This window comes from Ips typographus, linkage group LG3 (assembly GCF_016097725.1).
Source record: "Ips typographus isolate SLU linkage group LG3, UJ_Ityp_2.0, whole genome shotgun sequence".
In the NCBI taxonomy this organism is placed as follows: domain Eukaryota; kingdom Metazoa; phylum Arthropoda; class Insecta; order Coleoptera; family Curculionidae; genus Ips; species Ips typographus.
The window spans coordinates 16,005,868-16,021,841 of record NC_138424.1 but is presented as its reverse complement, the minus strand read 5'-3'; the positions used below and the strand labels follow the sequence as shown (position 1 = coordinate 16,021,841).

Here is a 15,974-nt window from a genome sequence, read left to right as displayed (position 1 = left end):
GACGTGTACTGTCGGCGTAGAAAGACTATATTATGTTACTAGAACAATAATATATTTTCATTGTTGTACTAGTAATAAAAAAATTTCAATATTGTAATTTTTGACACATGATGATTGGGTTTGAGTGAGAAAATTTGGTTGTGGTTGTTGATGTTGTGGTTGTCATAATGAATCTGTCGATATTTTGCAATTTTATCTAAAAAACGCTTGAAAAAAAAATTGTATATGTTACACGGGAGTAGAAGGCGGTAATTGTCGGTGCGGTAGTTGTCTGAGCTGAATCTTTTGAGCTCAGCACAATAATCGCCTCTTTCTACTCCTAGTAACATAATATACTATTAAGAACATGGGTCCGGAAACCCTTCCTAATAGAGCCTGAAGATGGCTTAAATATCTCACTTCATTTTGTTAGGCGTAAAAAGATTAGTGGATGAGTGAAGTTTGATTGATTTCCCTTGAACGGTTTCGGAGATACTGAGAGATATTAAGATTTCATACCGCTAATTGTTATTAACGTTTTCTAGGAAAATCGACATTTCTGAAACTAGAGCCGATATTGACTGATTTTTGATTTTCATTCACCTGATTTTTTTTCCAATTACATAGCTGTCCTTCTAATCTAAATAAAGCCTAGAATAAAATAGTGTTTTAATACTTTGCAAATTTGCTAAACAAAAATCATAAAAAATGTTTAAAATGACGACAATCCATCTACAAATACAAACATACCTATTCTGTTTCTAAATCCTGCAACAACATTATTAAGCATCGATATCCGTTTTCCCAACATTGGCTTAAAGTTTAAGAGTTTAAAGACAACTTAGATAAGTTTAGTTTAGGCTGTGTCATTTTGCACCTGATCTGTCACACTCAAACCTCAACTTCGCTTAAAGTTGTACTTAAAATCGACTTGGAAGTGTCGGGAAAAGAGGCATTAAGAAATATACTCCTAAAGTTCTAAAAACAGTTTGGATATGTGGTAATTTCTCAAGGGTAGTAGTAGGTATATATTATACAAGGTGATTCACGATGATGGTATATTAAAAGCATCTAGAGAACGACTCAATATGTTTCACTGAAATTTAGAGTGCAGCCTAAGTTGGGTTCAAACTGTCTTTCCCAAATATTTTGAACTTTTGTTGCCAGATTAGTCGGAAAGGACACCAACTTTTGATTTTCAAATGAAACACCCTGTTTCTAATCTCATTTTTGAATTCCTCGCAAGAAGGCTAGTAATTAATGTTAATACTTTCCTATACCTTACTTATTATCTTACCCCAAAGTCTTACACCGTTTCTTAGATATTTCATGTAAATGATGGATTTGTCAGCAAAACGGTAGTCTAAACATTAATCAATTTCGCAGGTCCTGAAATGTTTGCTGATGTGACCTTGTTAGGCAATACTAGATGGTTGAAAAGCCCAGAGACAGAAAATAAAAAAACCTACAGGGTAGTCGGACAGATAGAAAAACTGTCAAAAGTGCGTTTTTTTTAATGGATACATGTATGATGTAGTAATACGGTGTTTTATGGTTTGTAATAATAGCTATTTATGAGTGTTAAAAGTGCGTTTTTAATGCACATATGTGAACATTTGCAGGACGAGCAAAGCGACCACCGAAACCAGTTCCATTTGTCAATAATTCCATAACCTCCTAATTTGTTTGAAAGCTGTCCTCCAATTTAAAAACATTTTCTGAATATATAGTTTTGAATACGTGTTAATATTAACTTCGTCGCATAAATGAATAAAGAAATTGCCATGAAACAGATTGATGAGGCTGCAAGAAAGGCCACGTTGGGTCTACTACTAAAGAGGTCCCGACAATATTACGAAATAGCATATAAGTGCTTTAAAACACTTTTTTTAAAACACTAGTGCCTTAAAAAGCTATTTCTTAAATAGTTCAGTACCGTGTTAAAAGTTGAATTTTTAATCCGTTTGTAGAAAAAAGAACATTGAATTTAGAAGAAATCCATGTACACATTTCCTATACCTACCTTTAACCGTTTCTGACTTATTAACAGTTTTTTCTTAAAGGGCGCACCTTAAAGTATGCCATTGTATCGTAATCCATACAAAAAATCTGAATACGGACGAACACATGCATTTTAAAGAGTTTAGACCCAACCTAGGCTACACTCCAAATTCATCAGCGAGAGTCACCCTGTATACTACTCGATACTCGTACAGAAGGTACTCGTCAGAATCTTCCAGAAGGTTTTCTCTGCCCTCGGACAAAGCAAAGTTAGGAATATTCTCGATTTTTAACGACTGGGTCTGAGATAAACCCGTTTCAGAATAAATATACAAGGTGTTTCATAATACAGGGTGATTCACAACCTTATGGACAGAGTAGGGGCGTGTAGAGGACTTCAAAATACGTCGAGTTGTCATATAACTTTTTTTTACGAGATACAGGGTGTTAAAATTTCAAAAGATATTGGTCTTTTCTCTTTAACGCCTACAGTTTATGAGATATTTTGCTCAAACTTTAAACTTAAGCTACTGTTTAGACCCTTTACCCGTAGGTAATCCAATTGGTTGCGAAAATCTACAGAGCGTCTTTTTTCTTAAGGATATACCTATTTTACCCGAACTTTTTTATGGTGCGCCACTGACTTCGACCGAACAAATTTTTAAATTTGTTGTTCAATTTAAGCAATGTTTTATCTTTTGGAGTTTTGTCGAAGCTGCCCTCATTTTCAAATTATTTGCGAAAATAGTAAGTCAGTGTAAAATTATTTTAAGGGTAATTTGCAGAGCAATAAGCAGGTAATAGGTATCGTACCCACCTGATGCAAAATGGTATCAGTATAAGTAAAATTTCCTTATGAACTTTTTTCTCAACTTTTAATAAATTATTTTTATAACAGTAAGTATCAGGAGGTAACAATATACCCCGTTTGTGCATTAAGCGACCAAGACGGAAGTCGCCATCTTTGTCGCCGACATTCGCCTACTGCGCAATTGAAGTTGAAACTTCCAAGTTAGTTGTAAACAGTATTGTTTATATTTGGTGGTATGTGAAGTTAGCTAAAAACCGTAAAAATTTGTTGTTTTTGTTTGTTTTGCTTTTTGGTCCGTTAAATAATAACTATATAATATAATTTTTGCAAACTTAAATTAGTTGAATTATTATAGACGAGTGGATTTGTGAATAGTGGGCAACAGCAGATTGATTATCGTCACTGATTTTCTGAACGATTTTTGTCTTCCACTTTGGTTGCTATTGCTCCTTCCTGCTATATTTTTTTATTCATTGAGAACGTCAGTTTTTAAATACCTTTGATTTTTTGAAGTAGCATAGCTGTGCTACTAGATTTTCTTGTCAAATCTGACAAATTACAAGCATCAGTTTTCGTTAAACCAAGCTGTTTTTAATAAAAATGGCTGGAAAATTATCATTTAATGACCAATTCATATTAGTATTAGGTATTTTTGTGAGGGTAACTGCCAAAGAAGTGTGGTGGAGTACCGAAGAAGATTTCCAAATCCACAAACCTTTGCTATATTGTTGAATGAAATAATGATGTTGAACGAAAAGCTCGGGAGACGGGCTCTCTTTGCCAACGCATTAACGGAGGTCGCATTTACGCAGTGAACGCACGAAATGAGAAGTTTTAAGCCACATTGAAAATGAACCCAACAACAACCAGTACCCGAAGAATATCCCGGCAGTTTAACATACCACAGTCCATCTAGTTATACGACGTAATATGCTGGATCCATATCATTATCAAACAGTTCAAGAACTGTTACCGCAAGACTTAGAGTCAAGGATGATTTTTTGCAATTTTATCTTAAATCAGAACGTTTTTTTTTACAGAAGTATCCTTTTCACTGATGAAGCCTGCTTTACGCGGAGAGGAATCATAAATCTTCACAACAGCCATGAATATTCGAATCAAAATCCACATATTACAATAACCCCCATTATTACCAAAAGGAATTCTAAATAAATGTGTGGGCTGGAATCCTTGGACGATATTTGGTTGGGCCAGTTATTTTACCTAATTGCTTGAATGGTGAAAGTTATTTGCTTTTCCTATAAAACACTCTTCCAGAGCATCTTGAAGATTTGCCTAGTCAATTGCGGCTTGATATGTGGTAAATGCACGATGGTGCGCCTACGCATTTTTCTATGAAAGTTTGTGAATTTTTGAACCAACAGTTTTGAAATCGATGGATAAGTCGCGGAAATAATTTCCTGCAACTCTGGCCACCGCGATCGCCAGATTTGAATAAGTGTGATTGTTTTTTCTGGGGGACTTTGTATATTCAACTTCCGTTGAATCTAGAGAAGATTTATGGAGTCGTATTAGTAATAAATGTACCATTATAAAAAATGACTGTAAAAGAAATTATAAGTAAAAAAAAATATCTTTCTAGTCTCTATTTTTTGTGGTAAAAAATAAAAATAAAAGTTTATAGTTAATCACTCAGAAACCCCACATAGACTGCAAATGTGTCATGTTTTCCCAAATAATTCGCAGTTCGGTGGGGTAAAAAGAGATATGTCCTTACTAAAAAAGACGCCGTATAGATAGATCTTCGCAACCAGTTGGATTACCTACGGGTAAAGGGTCTAAACAGTAGCCTAGTAGTTTAAAACTTGCACAAAATATCTCATTCTATATGTATCTCAAACTGTAGGAGTTAAAAAGAAAACATCAATATTTTTTTGAAACTTTAACACCTTGTATCTCGTTAACCATGGAGCCTGAGAAAAAAAAGTTAAACGGCAACACGACTTGTTTTGAGATCCTCTACACGCCCCTGCTCTATGTCTATAAGGTTGTGAATCACCCTGTATAATAATAGAAATTAAGAATAGAATAGAAACCGGGAAGTAAATACCTGCTGTACTTACCGTTCAGCTGAACAGGAAGTAACATACAGGATTAAAAGGAATTTATTAGAATATTTTCATTTTATTTAATAATTAAGATGATTTTGTTCAAGTCGTACAAAAAATAGTATAAGCATCACGAACAATAATAGCTTTACTGATCTCAGACAAATTAGAATCCAAACTTTGTCATTGATCAGTAAAGCTTACTTACTGTTCTTGATACTTAATATACTATTATAACATAAGCAAACCTTTCAGGATTTGAGAATTTAATTAAAATTTAGACTACCGTTTTATATTTATATCTATTTAATTTAGGAAAGTATTAACATTAATTACTAGCCTTCTTGCGAGGAATTCAAAAATGAGATTAGAAACAGGGTGTTTCATTTGAAAATCAAAAGTTGGTGTTCTTTCCGACTCATCTGGTAACAAAAGTCCTAAATATTTTGGAAAGACCCAATTTAGGCTACACTCCAAATTTTAATGAAGAATATTGAGTTGTTCTGTAGAGACTTTTAATATACCATCACCGTGAATCACCCTGTATATCATATACTACTGCCGTTGAGAAATTACCACATATCCAAACTGTTTTAAATTACAGCTTTAATAGCAAATTAGATTTTTAGGAGCATATTTCTTAATACTGCTTTTCCCGGCACTTCCAAGTCGATTTTAACTACAACTTTAAGCGAAGTTGAGGTTTGAATGTGACAGATCAGGTGCAAAATGACACAGCCTAAACTAAACTTATCTAAGTTGTCCTTAAACTCAACTTAGCCAGGGAAACTAACATAGATGCTTAATAATGTTGTTGCAGGATTTAGAAACAGAATAGGAATAGGTATGTTTATATTTGTAGTCAGATTGTCGCTATTTTAATAGTATATTACATACTCAGGTGGAAAGTGTTTGATTGTTGTTTGTTGAAGTTGAATAAACGACTGGTGATTTGTTTACAATCTTGACAACGTCATTATTGTGCTATTCTGTCTTTAATATTTTGAGCTGAAACGTTTCTTAAAGTGCTTTTAACATGGAGATTTCTGAAGACGCAGATGTTACTACTCATCATCACCTGAGCTGCGAGCTGTTGCAGAGGTGGCAGCACAGTCTCTTAACTATAAAAAATAAGCCTGTAAAGTGTTTTCCTTTCGTTCCCTCTAACACTGCTCGACCCATTCTAACCTCTATTCGAAGTGTCAACATACAATGTTGACTGACTTATACTATTTGAACACTCTCTTATACTACCCTAACATCCCCCTTCTTAAAGATCTAACCTCTGAGGAGGCCTTACAAGGCTACCTGAAGATGTTAGGAATGCACACACTGGCGCGAATAATTCGGTGCGACGGCGAAATTTTCGCCTCGCGAAATATTCGTCGACTCAAAGTCTTTGGCGTATAACGAGGAGCAACAAACTGGCGCGAAAATTTCGCCTGGCGACAACGAAACTCCAGCGGATTTTATTTCTTTCGCGACAAGCCGCGTTTTCTGTCGTTTTCGTTGCGAATCAAAGATGGCTTCAACTGAAATGATAATAGAGTTTGTAAAGAAATATCCGATTTTATACGATTTAAGTCTTCTCGTAAATTGGTAGTGTTCTCGTAAATTGGTATATCGTTTTTCGATGTCATCTTTAATTAGATTTAATATTTCATCAAAACAAGCAATGTCCATTCTGAAATATTTATAAAAAGGCTTTTTATCTAGTCGCAGTTGTGGCATGAGTGTATGAAATTCGCCTTTTTCTTTTCTTTCCAAATTTATATCATGTGTCCAGAGCTTTTTTCTAAAAAAAAAACACCAACTTTAGCACAAAATGTTACTTTTTATTACTCAATTGACGTTAAACATTTTCCTGTCCTGTAAATGTTAAGGCGCTACTGAATTTAAAGTTCCCACATTCCCCCGGCCGACAAAAGGTAGTCCCTAGCTTTTCACAATATTAATTATATTGACAGAAAGTTCACTAGGCAAATCTTCTAAACAAAATAACATTAAATTAATGATACTTTTAAGTTTTTAATCATGGTGGTAATGTAACAGAAATTTGACACCACAAATTTTAATCTTATAGCAAACGAAAAAAAAAAAGAGAAAAAAAAAAAGATAATGATAATATAGAAAAAAGAGATAATGTAAAAATATCCTTAATGGATTTTCCCCCTTATTACAACAACACAAACAAAACTTATCATAGTTACATTGAAACACTAACCAACAAAGTATAGCCCCTAGTTTTTCACAGAATTAAAATTAAAAATAAATCATAAAATTTAGTATCTATGGACACAAGTTCCGATAGGTTGATAAAAAAAATGTCTGTTATTTTCGCTAGTATCCCGTTCATTCCCCAAAAGAAAAATTATAAAAGAAAACATATAACAATTAGAATAAAAATAAATGTTTTTGTTATTTTCTTACCTCTAGAGTTTGTAAAAAAAAAACTTAATGTCTCTATGCTTTAACACTTAGGGGGGAGACTTTTCACTCGCGATTCACTAATATTCCGCGCACTATTGTTTGTTTGGGGATTCTATCTTCTTTTCGCGGCACTTCACTGCACTAAACACGGCTTCTGAAGACAATTTGGACGGTGTCTGGAGCCTGGAACTACATATCTGTTTACTGCTCTGGATGTGCAAGTGGAACAATTCCCAGAACTGTATTTTCACGATTGCCATGGTGTGTGGTTCGTGATCTAATTAGTGACGAGCCGGAACGGGACTGAATTATATCGGGGTGACCACAAGGGTACACCGCAGGTATCTATTTGTTAGTTATATGGGGCTGAGGTGACCGCATGGATACACCTCAGGAATTATAATTTATATAAGGAAGAAGAGGGTATGGGACCTGGAACCGATGATAGTATGACTGGCCGAGGACAAAGATATCACTAGAGCAACATAATTTCTGCCTAGTTCAGTACGCATGGGGGCTGCGAAAGCATGGCCTATCGATCTTTTGGTAACCCTGGTAGAAGACGAGCATCCAGCGGACATTTGATTCACGCACTAGCTCGAGCGGGCTATGGTGCGAAACTATGCTATGCTCCGTTGGTTTATGCCTGAGTGCCTCTAAGGCCGTATCCTTTCTAATCAAAGCTGGCAACGACATCTCTCTGACCTCTGAAGGTTTTTTGAAAGATGAGTGACCGTGGTAAGCAGGTTACCACGGCTTAGTGTGTCTATTCCTACCGCGGCCACGATCACAAACCGACTCAACTGTGGTCGCGGTCTGACGTCCCGTGGCTGGTTTTTCATCGTCAGCGTTTCCAGTCTCCTTAGAGAAATGCCCGGGCCTTTAACTTTTGCTGATTCTAGTTTCTATTTCCAGTGGCGTGTATTAGTTTTTACCGAGTCTGATCCAAAGCCTTGTTCGCTCTTGATTTGGTAGTGGCTTCTTCGCGTAGCTACTCCCGTCAGTGTTAAATGCAATAAAAAACGTATTACTACCTACTGCTATTTTAATCTTAATGTCTAACATTCCCGTTATAATAATAAAATCCCTTGTAAAATATATAGGCATATTGATAATAGCCTTAGTTAAGTTATACACTAAAAAAAAAAAAATCCCTTTGTATTGTTACGATTTTCCCGTGGGTTCACACAAAGTCAATTTAGCTCAACAATTAATACATTTATTTACACTTCAAAACACTCCGTACAATAATTAATACAGCTACTAAAAACACTACTACAATTCCACAATTACTCCGCTATTTAAACTTTACCGCGTTCCCAAATTCACTACAACACTACACTCTACTCTACACTGTCGTCGACGCCGCTTCTTTTATATTCGCAAACCACGTTCTAGAATGACCGCGAAATGCTTCGCGGGTTGCCTTGACCATTCAAGAATCTTCCAGGTAGCGCTTCCTAACTGTAGCCTACTTTAATACGCGCCCGGCCAGATATTTCGGCGCATCGGTTTCATCCCGAAGCGAGCGCTCGTTAAGAAGTATCGAGCATAGTAGGCCCAGACCGTAACAATATAAACCTATATTATAAATTGTCCATTTGCCTGTCACTGGTTTTGTTTTAATACATTGTAAAGGCTTACTGCGATTCTTCGAAAACCTGCAATATGCTTATCCAGCGCTGCTTGCCCATATTATTTCATGTGAAAACAGTTAACGTCCTAATATTGAAACTTTGTAATTTTTCTCTTACGTGCCCCGTTTGACTTTTATAAAGTCTTCAAGTTACATTTTGCAACCGTTTATTTATTACGTTTAGCAACTCATATAATTTTTGAAATTGTAAACCCGTGGAATTTAACGCCCCATATTTTGACTACGGTATTAATTACCGCATATGCTCGTAGTGTACCTACTTTTTTCGCCCCAATATACTTTTCTTTTATTTGCCCCTTTTTTTATATACCAGGTGTCCAAGAGCACCCTGGACATAGGAGATTAACATGGGAAAACGGTTTTGATTTTTTTGCGCCTGTACGGTTGATTTGATTGAAAAATCGTATTAATGAAAGTTGTAGTACCTATCACGGACTAATTTTCTGTATTTTTTCGGATCTCTAACTTGAGCCCTTTCGTCGTAAAACACGAACAAAAATGAGAAAATTTAAACTTTTGGCCTGCACTGTATAGGCGGTTGTCGGGTAACGGGTAAACATTTCATTGTTGCTGGTATGGTTGCTCGAAAACCGCTTATACAGTGCAGGTAAAAAGTTAAAATTTTCGCATTTTCGTTCGTGTTTTACAACAAAACGGCTCACGTTAGAGATCTGAAAAAAATACAGAAAACTAGTCCGTGATAGGTACTACAACTGTCATTAATACGATTTTTCAATCAAATCCACCGTACAGGCGCAAAAAAATCAAAACCGTTTTCCCATGTTAATCTCCTATGTCCAGGGTGCTCTTGGACACCTGGTATTGTATTACATATTTAAAATGAACCCAAAATGTACAATATGTTTTGTTTAACATTGAATTGTCAGATATTAATAATTAATCGGAAACTTTAACTTAGGCAAATAAAAAAATAAAAAATATTATAAAAATAATATAGTTTCTATTAGCTGGTACTTGTTGTCTGGTATTTGTAATGCTAATTCATTGCTGTCAGTACTGCTGTCATAATTTACTGTCATTTTTACTGCTTCATAATTAATTTTTTTTATAGTATAAGTTTCCGATCATTTATTAATATCTGACAATTCAATGTTAAACAAAATTGTGTGTTCTTTTTAAATATATAATAAAATATACAGGGTTCCATTTAAAAAAATATTGTTTTACTTTGTATCTTAATTATGAGTCACCCTGTATAATAGATTGTGGTTGCAAAATATAGTACATATGCATCCTTACAATTTTTATATAAAGCCTTTTTTAAAATTCTTTCTTGTTTAAAAAATAACAAGGGGGTGTCGCTTCCCAGACTCACCTATATGTAAGAATTGAGGGAAGAATAAAAACAAATTTCCCCGTACTAAACCAATTTAATAATTCTTATTCCAATATACCACTCTCTCTGCTGGTGAATATCAGAATGCCCTCCACTTTTCTTAAATCCCTTAACTAAACACCCTAAGAGCACCCGTCTCACAAGTATCTTATTACATACATCTCTTATCTGTTACAATAATAATTCTCAGGACACTTAAAATAACTTAGCCTAGCAAATTCCCAAAGACGTCCTTTTACACCAATAAGTATGTCGCTATCCAAGAGTGGTTGATAAAAGACGCACTCAAATACCACGAGCCCGTGTGAAGTTCATATGATTGCTAACATAGGTATATATTTGTGGAGATCGACTCTGAGTTTTGCTTTCACTTACACTCACTACTCCACAAATGGACTACTACTTTTCGAAAAAATTTCTTGTTGAAGCTGCCCTAGAACGTGGTCGGTGTAATTTCGGGACACCCTCTTTATAACATAGAAGTAAATGTAACAATTGTGCTTAAAAGTAAAGTAGAAGAAAGAATAATTCAAAAGTATTCCGTTTGGTTGGCGTGATGAGACTTTTTAATAAATTTGGTCCTTTTCATTAGGCCAGGAGTTTTAGTTCACCCATTAAATAATAATAAATAATAGCAAACTGACAGTTACCTATCAATTATAAAACAGTATTTCTAGGTATAACTTAACTGACACTATTCTACAGAACTAATACTTTGATTTCTGAAGTGAAATATAGGTCAAAGCACTATTCACATAGTACCATTTTTGTAGTATTGTCGTGAAAACACAGTTTTCCGATGCGTGGATTTTGAGCTTCGCAGACCATGATGTAGATGGCGGAATTGCGCTGTATTAAAAAAATCAATAATTTCATCGCGATCTGGCACCTTATGTTGGATATGTTGAGGACAGCCACTAGATGCCGTTAATTGTATGGAATTGTAATTGTATTATTAGAACCATATGGATCCAAAATTCTGAAGAAAAAAACCAAAAAATGAAATTTTTCTTTGAGATAAAGATCAAAGAGATTGCTAGGTTCTATTCTCTTTCGGGGATCGTAATATTGATTGGCATTTTCCTAATAAAATAATTTAGTTAGATACAAAAACAAAAACCAAACAGCACTAGTAAGTACTGGCCGTCACTACCGTCAGTACCGTACTGTCACGTGTCCCCTGTCAACAGAGTCAATAAATGGTGCTAGTCAAAGTGAATCAGTTCAATTAACAAATAGTTTTTTTTTCGATCGGTGTGCGGAACGTGGTGGCTGTGAAATTTTTGCTTCCCTGTTTATTCGCCCGTTTTCGAGAAATCTTATTAAGGCCGAGCTGGTGTGTTTAACCTGGTGAGTCCAATTTGTTAATTTATTTGCTTTCTATCAGCAACACGCTTATTCCTCTACTATACCCAACTGTAGCCTACACACTCTAGCTTAGAGCTTTTGCATGCATTCCGCACAGGGGGGCCCTCGGGCCCCCCCCCCCCCTAGCAGCTTTAATCATCCGTCTCAACAAATACCTGCCTCTCCCATGGAGATTCCTAATTTAGAAGATCTTCTCCCAAATGAAGAAAAAAACACACAAAGACTTGGACATTCCTGAGGCAGAATTACTTCTCAAGACTGCAAACTGGATCAATTCATCATTAATCCATAAACTTAGATCAATAATTTACAAATTCTCAGCATATGAAGAAGACGCATTTCCTACTTTTTTGGTTATTGCTCAACATAAGGACCAAACAAGAAATATCCATCCCATGAATCTGGCTAAATTACTATTTCAAAATAATGTGAAAGATTTGAAAGAGGTGCAACCTAAAGGATGTAATAAAGTGGGCATATCCTTCAACACACCTTTTGGTGCAAATAACTTCATAAAAAGTAACCTTATGGCAAAGGAAAACTATAATGCATACATTCCCCAGTTAATGTTGTACTGCAGAGGTATAATAAGAAATGTGGGAGACACTATCACTGAGAAAGACCTGATACATTATGGAATTGGTACCAGAGGCTCAAAGTCAATCAAAATTGTGGATGCAACTAGATTCAACAGGCGAATTGCAGAGAATGGTGTTACGAGAATAGTTCCCAGCAACACTTTTCTGTTACAATTTGCAGGTAAGAATCTACCTGTAGAAATTGAACTATTTAATACCAAGTCTAAAGTTTTACCATACATCAGACCTATAATATTGTGTGTTAAATGTTATAAGTATGGGCATCACAAAAATCAATGCAAAAACAAGGAAGCATGTCAAGACTGCTTAAAAGTACACCAGGAAAATGAGACTTGTGATAGAGTTAACAACTCCAAAGCCCCCAAAAACTGTCCTAATTGTGACGAACCAACAAGCAGAAATTGTAAAGAATACATTCGAAAACACAATATCAACAAGGCTATTGCAGAATATAACATAATTTTATTTGATGCTAACAAACTATTCCCACGGAACAACAAAGACAACTCAAATTCCCAAATCCTACTTCAGGATTTTCCCAACACACTCCAGGCAGCCTTGAACGCCTCATTTTTAGCCTCACAAACTAATTCTCAGGATAGAATTTGCGCAAGTTTTAATTTCATCCACTAACCTTAATTAAAAAAAATAAAATCATAACAACAATAAAAATAACAATTATATTAGTTTTCAAAATTTACTACATTTTCATAAATAACTTAATTTATTCATAATTTTATAAAATTTACTTTTTACAAAATTATTTTTGCTCTGTTTTTCTCCTTTTTAATTTAATAATTTTAAATATAAAAAAAAACCATGTATACATAGGCAGAAAGACCGTAACGGTCGATAGCCGTTTTTTCTTTTGAAAAATAAAGATTGTTTATATATATATATATATAATTTTCCTTTCAGCATAATCTTTAGACAAGCTTTGTAACTATAGGGTCTTGACTTTGGTTTTTTCTTTGTCTGACTACTTTAGTAAGTTTGGATTGGTCTTGGTTTCTTCTGCTTACTCTTTTCTCATGGCTCATAGTTGTTTGAAACTCATCCATTGGAATATACGGAGTCTGGTTTCCAACCGGGACTCTCTGGTTACGCTATTGCGAAATAATAGCCCAGACTTGGTCTCATTAAATGAGACCTGGTTGCAAGCTAAACATAACGTTTCATTTTCTGGTTAACACGTGATTAGACAAGACAATCCAAACGGTCCAGGTGGCATTGCCATTATTATTCCATTTAAGATCATTAATCATAATTTGAATACTAATCAAAACGTACAGGTTTTAATTATAGAGCTTAAAGAAGTTATAGTTTAATTCAGATATGTTCACATAAAAAGCTGATTTTTTTGGGAGATTTAAATGCTCAACACCCTCTGTGGGGCTCTGGTTCTTCCAACAGGAATGGAATAGTATTGTTTGATTTCATTTCGGATTCTAATTTAATATGTGCGAATAACGGTAAACCAACTAGATTAACGGCGCCGGATCAGCATAAAAGTGTTCCTGACATTGTATTGATTTCCCCTGCTCTTGTTGACAATTTTTTTTTTACATCTTGTGTACTTACAGTGGCATGAGTGATCATTTTCCAATAGGATGCAGTTTGCAAACGGTCATTGATCATACACAGTCAAGAGCAAACTCTTGTGTGCAGTTTGCTACCAAAAAAGCAGATTGGCCGGTTTTTTCAGACTTGATTCTTGAGGATTTTGCCAAAAACAAGATTATCAGTTACGAAACTTTGGAAAACTCAATTCTTAAGTCAGCGGAGGTTCCAATTCCTAAATTTAGGAATGCAAAGAGAATTGAGAAATCCATGGTGGGACAATGATTGCTCGGAAGCAATCAAAAGTAAGAAAACTGCATTAAAACAATATCTCAATGCGCCCTCGTTAGACAATTATGTTAATTTCAGGAAAGTAAGGGCTCATACTAGGAAAATATTAAGAGAAAAAAAACGAACTAACTTTCAGTCTTTTTGTGAGAATCTTAACCCTTTGACTAGTATTGATAGGGTGTGGAAGTGTATCAGAAGATTTAAAAGTTCTTTTAGTCCAATTTTGCCTGTCCCCACTCTGGGGGCGGCCATTCCAGAACAGTTGTTAGCATCCTTAGATCACCCATTTTGGCCCAGTTTACAAGATGACGCTCCGAGAAATACAGAGAAATCAGATCCCATTCGTTTCCATGAATTATGGTCCGTTATCAGTAAAAAGAAATATTCGACCCCTGGAAGGGACTTGGTCACTTTCGGCATGATTAAAAACATCCCACTCCACTGAACCAAGGTTTGACTATTAAATTGAAATTTTTCCCTAAGTAACTAAAATTTCGCTTTTAATTTACCTTAATTGCCTTTGCTACCTTTTGTCTCATGCTCAAACCAATTTCACGTGTAGCAATATGCAAAACGTTCTTAGTAATTACACCTTTCTTTACTAATTCCTCATAAACCAATTGGTAATTTTCTCCATTTTTATACTTCCTGGTATCAAAATACCGATTGATGTTTTGTGTTGGAAAATTTCCAGTAGAAGTTTTACTTCTTTGTCCAGCCAAACATTTCTGGTAGTCATGATAAGGTAAAATGTAATTATTGCTTACTTTATTAATAACAACAATTAATGAGATTAGAAACAATTCAAATGATAAAACGAAAAATTTTTGGTTATGCTCTCTAACTTATAGAAGTGAAAAATGACATTTACACGTTGACAATACACAATTGTGATGTATTTTCTCGATTTCAAAATTCTGCTATTTCAATCCCGAAAAATCGGCGAATCGACCTTGAAGTGAAATAAGATTGAAACCGAATTGAAAACGGGTTTACAAGGCAAAGTTTTTAATTTGCATGGAAACGTAGTAATTGTCAAATATCAGTTATCCTCTGTTATGCGACGTTACCAGACGCTTTTTTTTTTAGGTATTTATATTTAATACTCCAACTGAATTTTATTGTTTTTATTCATCAAAATATATTTGATAGCCTAAATATCCGATTAGTATTGGTGGCAAAGCTTGTTCTTACCAATTGTAACTAATTGTACTGCAATGTTAATTGTACAACTCATTATCTAACAGCTATTTAAGTCTATATTTGACAACATCCTAGTAAGGTAATTGTGGTTCCTCCAACAAATCATTGTACATTTTTGGATTTTCAAACGATTCAAAAGAATGAGAAAACGGCTTCGTTTGCGCACTACGATTATTGTTTTGGCTGTTTACTTTACTCCACTTTTCCTCCTTTCGCAAGGTCTCCAGTTGACGATTCAACTCTGACTAGGTTATTGAGTGGTCTGGATTATCATAACGGTTCCCGTACTTGGGTGTACAGATTCTTATTTGGCGCACTCGTGCATATTCTCGTGACACTTGTTTTACCGCTTCAAACACCCAGATGTAGGCAAAGGCACCATGACATCTGGCGATGGATCAAGTCGTCGTAGTTTTTGTAGTGGCCTTCATCTAGATTCTGGAAAACCTTCAGAGCTTCTTTTGTAAGTGATAAAGGCGGTGGCTTTGTCACTTGATGTCCAGTTATTCGCCCTCATCAGCAGCAGCCTCGAACTGCTTCTTGTAAATCTGCCATTAGGTCTTATCATCGTAAACTGGAGGTTTAATGTTGGAACAAGCATTTGAACTGGCAACTAGAGTTGGCTTCACTTCAGTGACATTTCTTGTAG

General features: G+C 35.2%; 1 protein-coding gene across 2 annotated transcripts in view; it reads left to right on the top strand.

Annotated features, from left to right (window-relative positions):
* Positions 1-11,148: 11,148 nt before the first annotated feature.
* The window catches only part of LOC145726388 (kelch-like protein 17), a 32,495-nt gene continuing 27,669 nt past the window's right edge, over positions 11,149-15,974 (top strand). The window contains exon 1 of one of the 2 annotated variants that reach the window (XM_081975432.1): positions 11,149-11,654. The gene's annotated coding sequence lies outside the window, so the exon portion shown is untranslated. Of the gene's footprint in view, positions 11,655-12,295; positions 12,432-15,974 lie in introns of those variants that run through there. The other variant, XM_081975433.1, reaches the window with a different exon arrangement.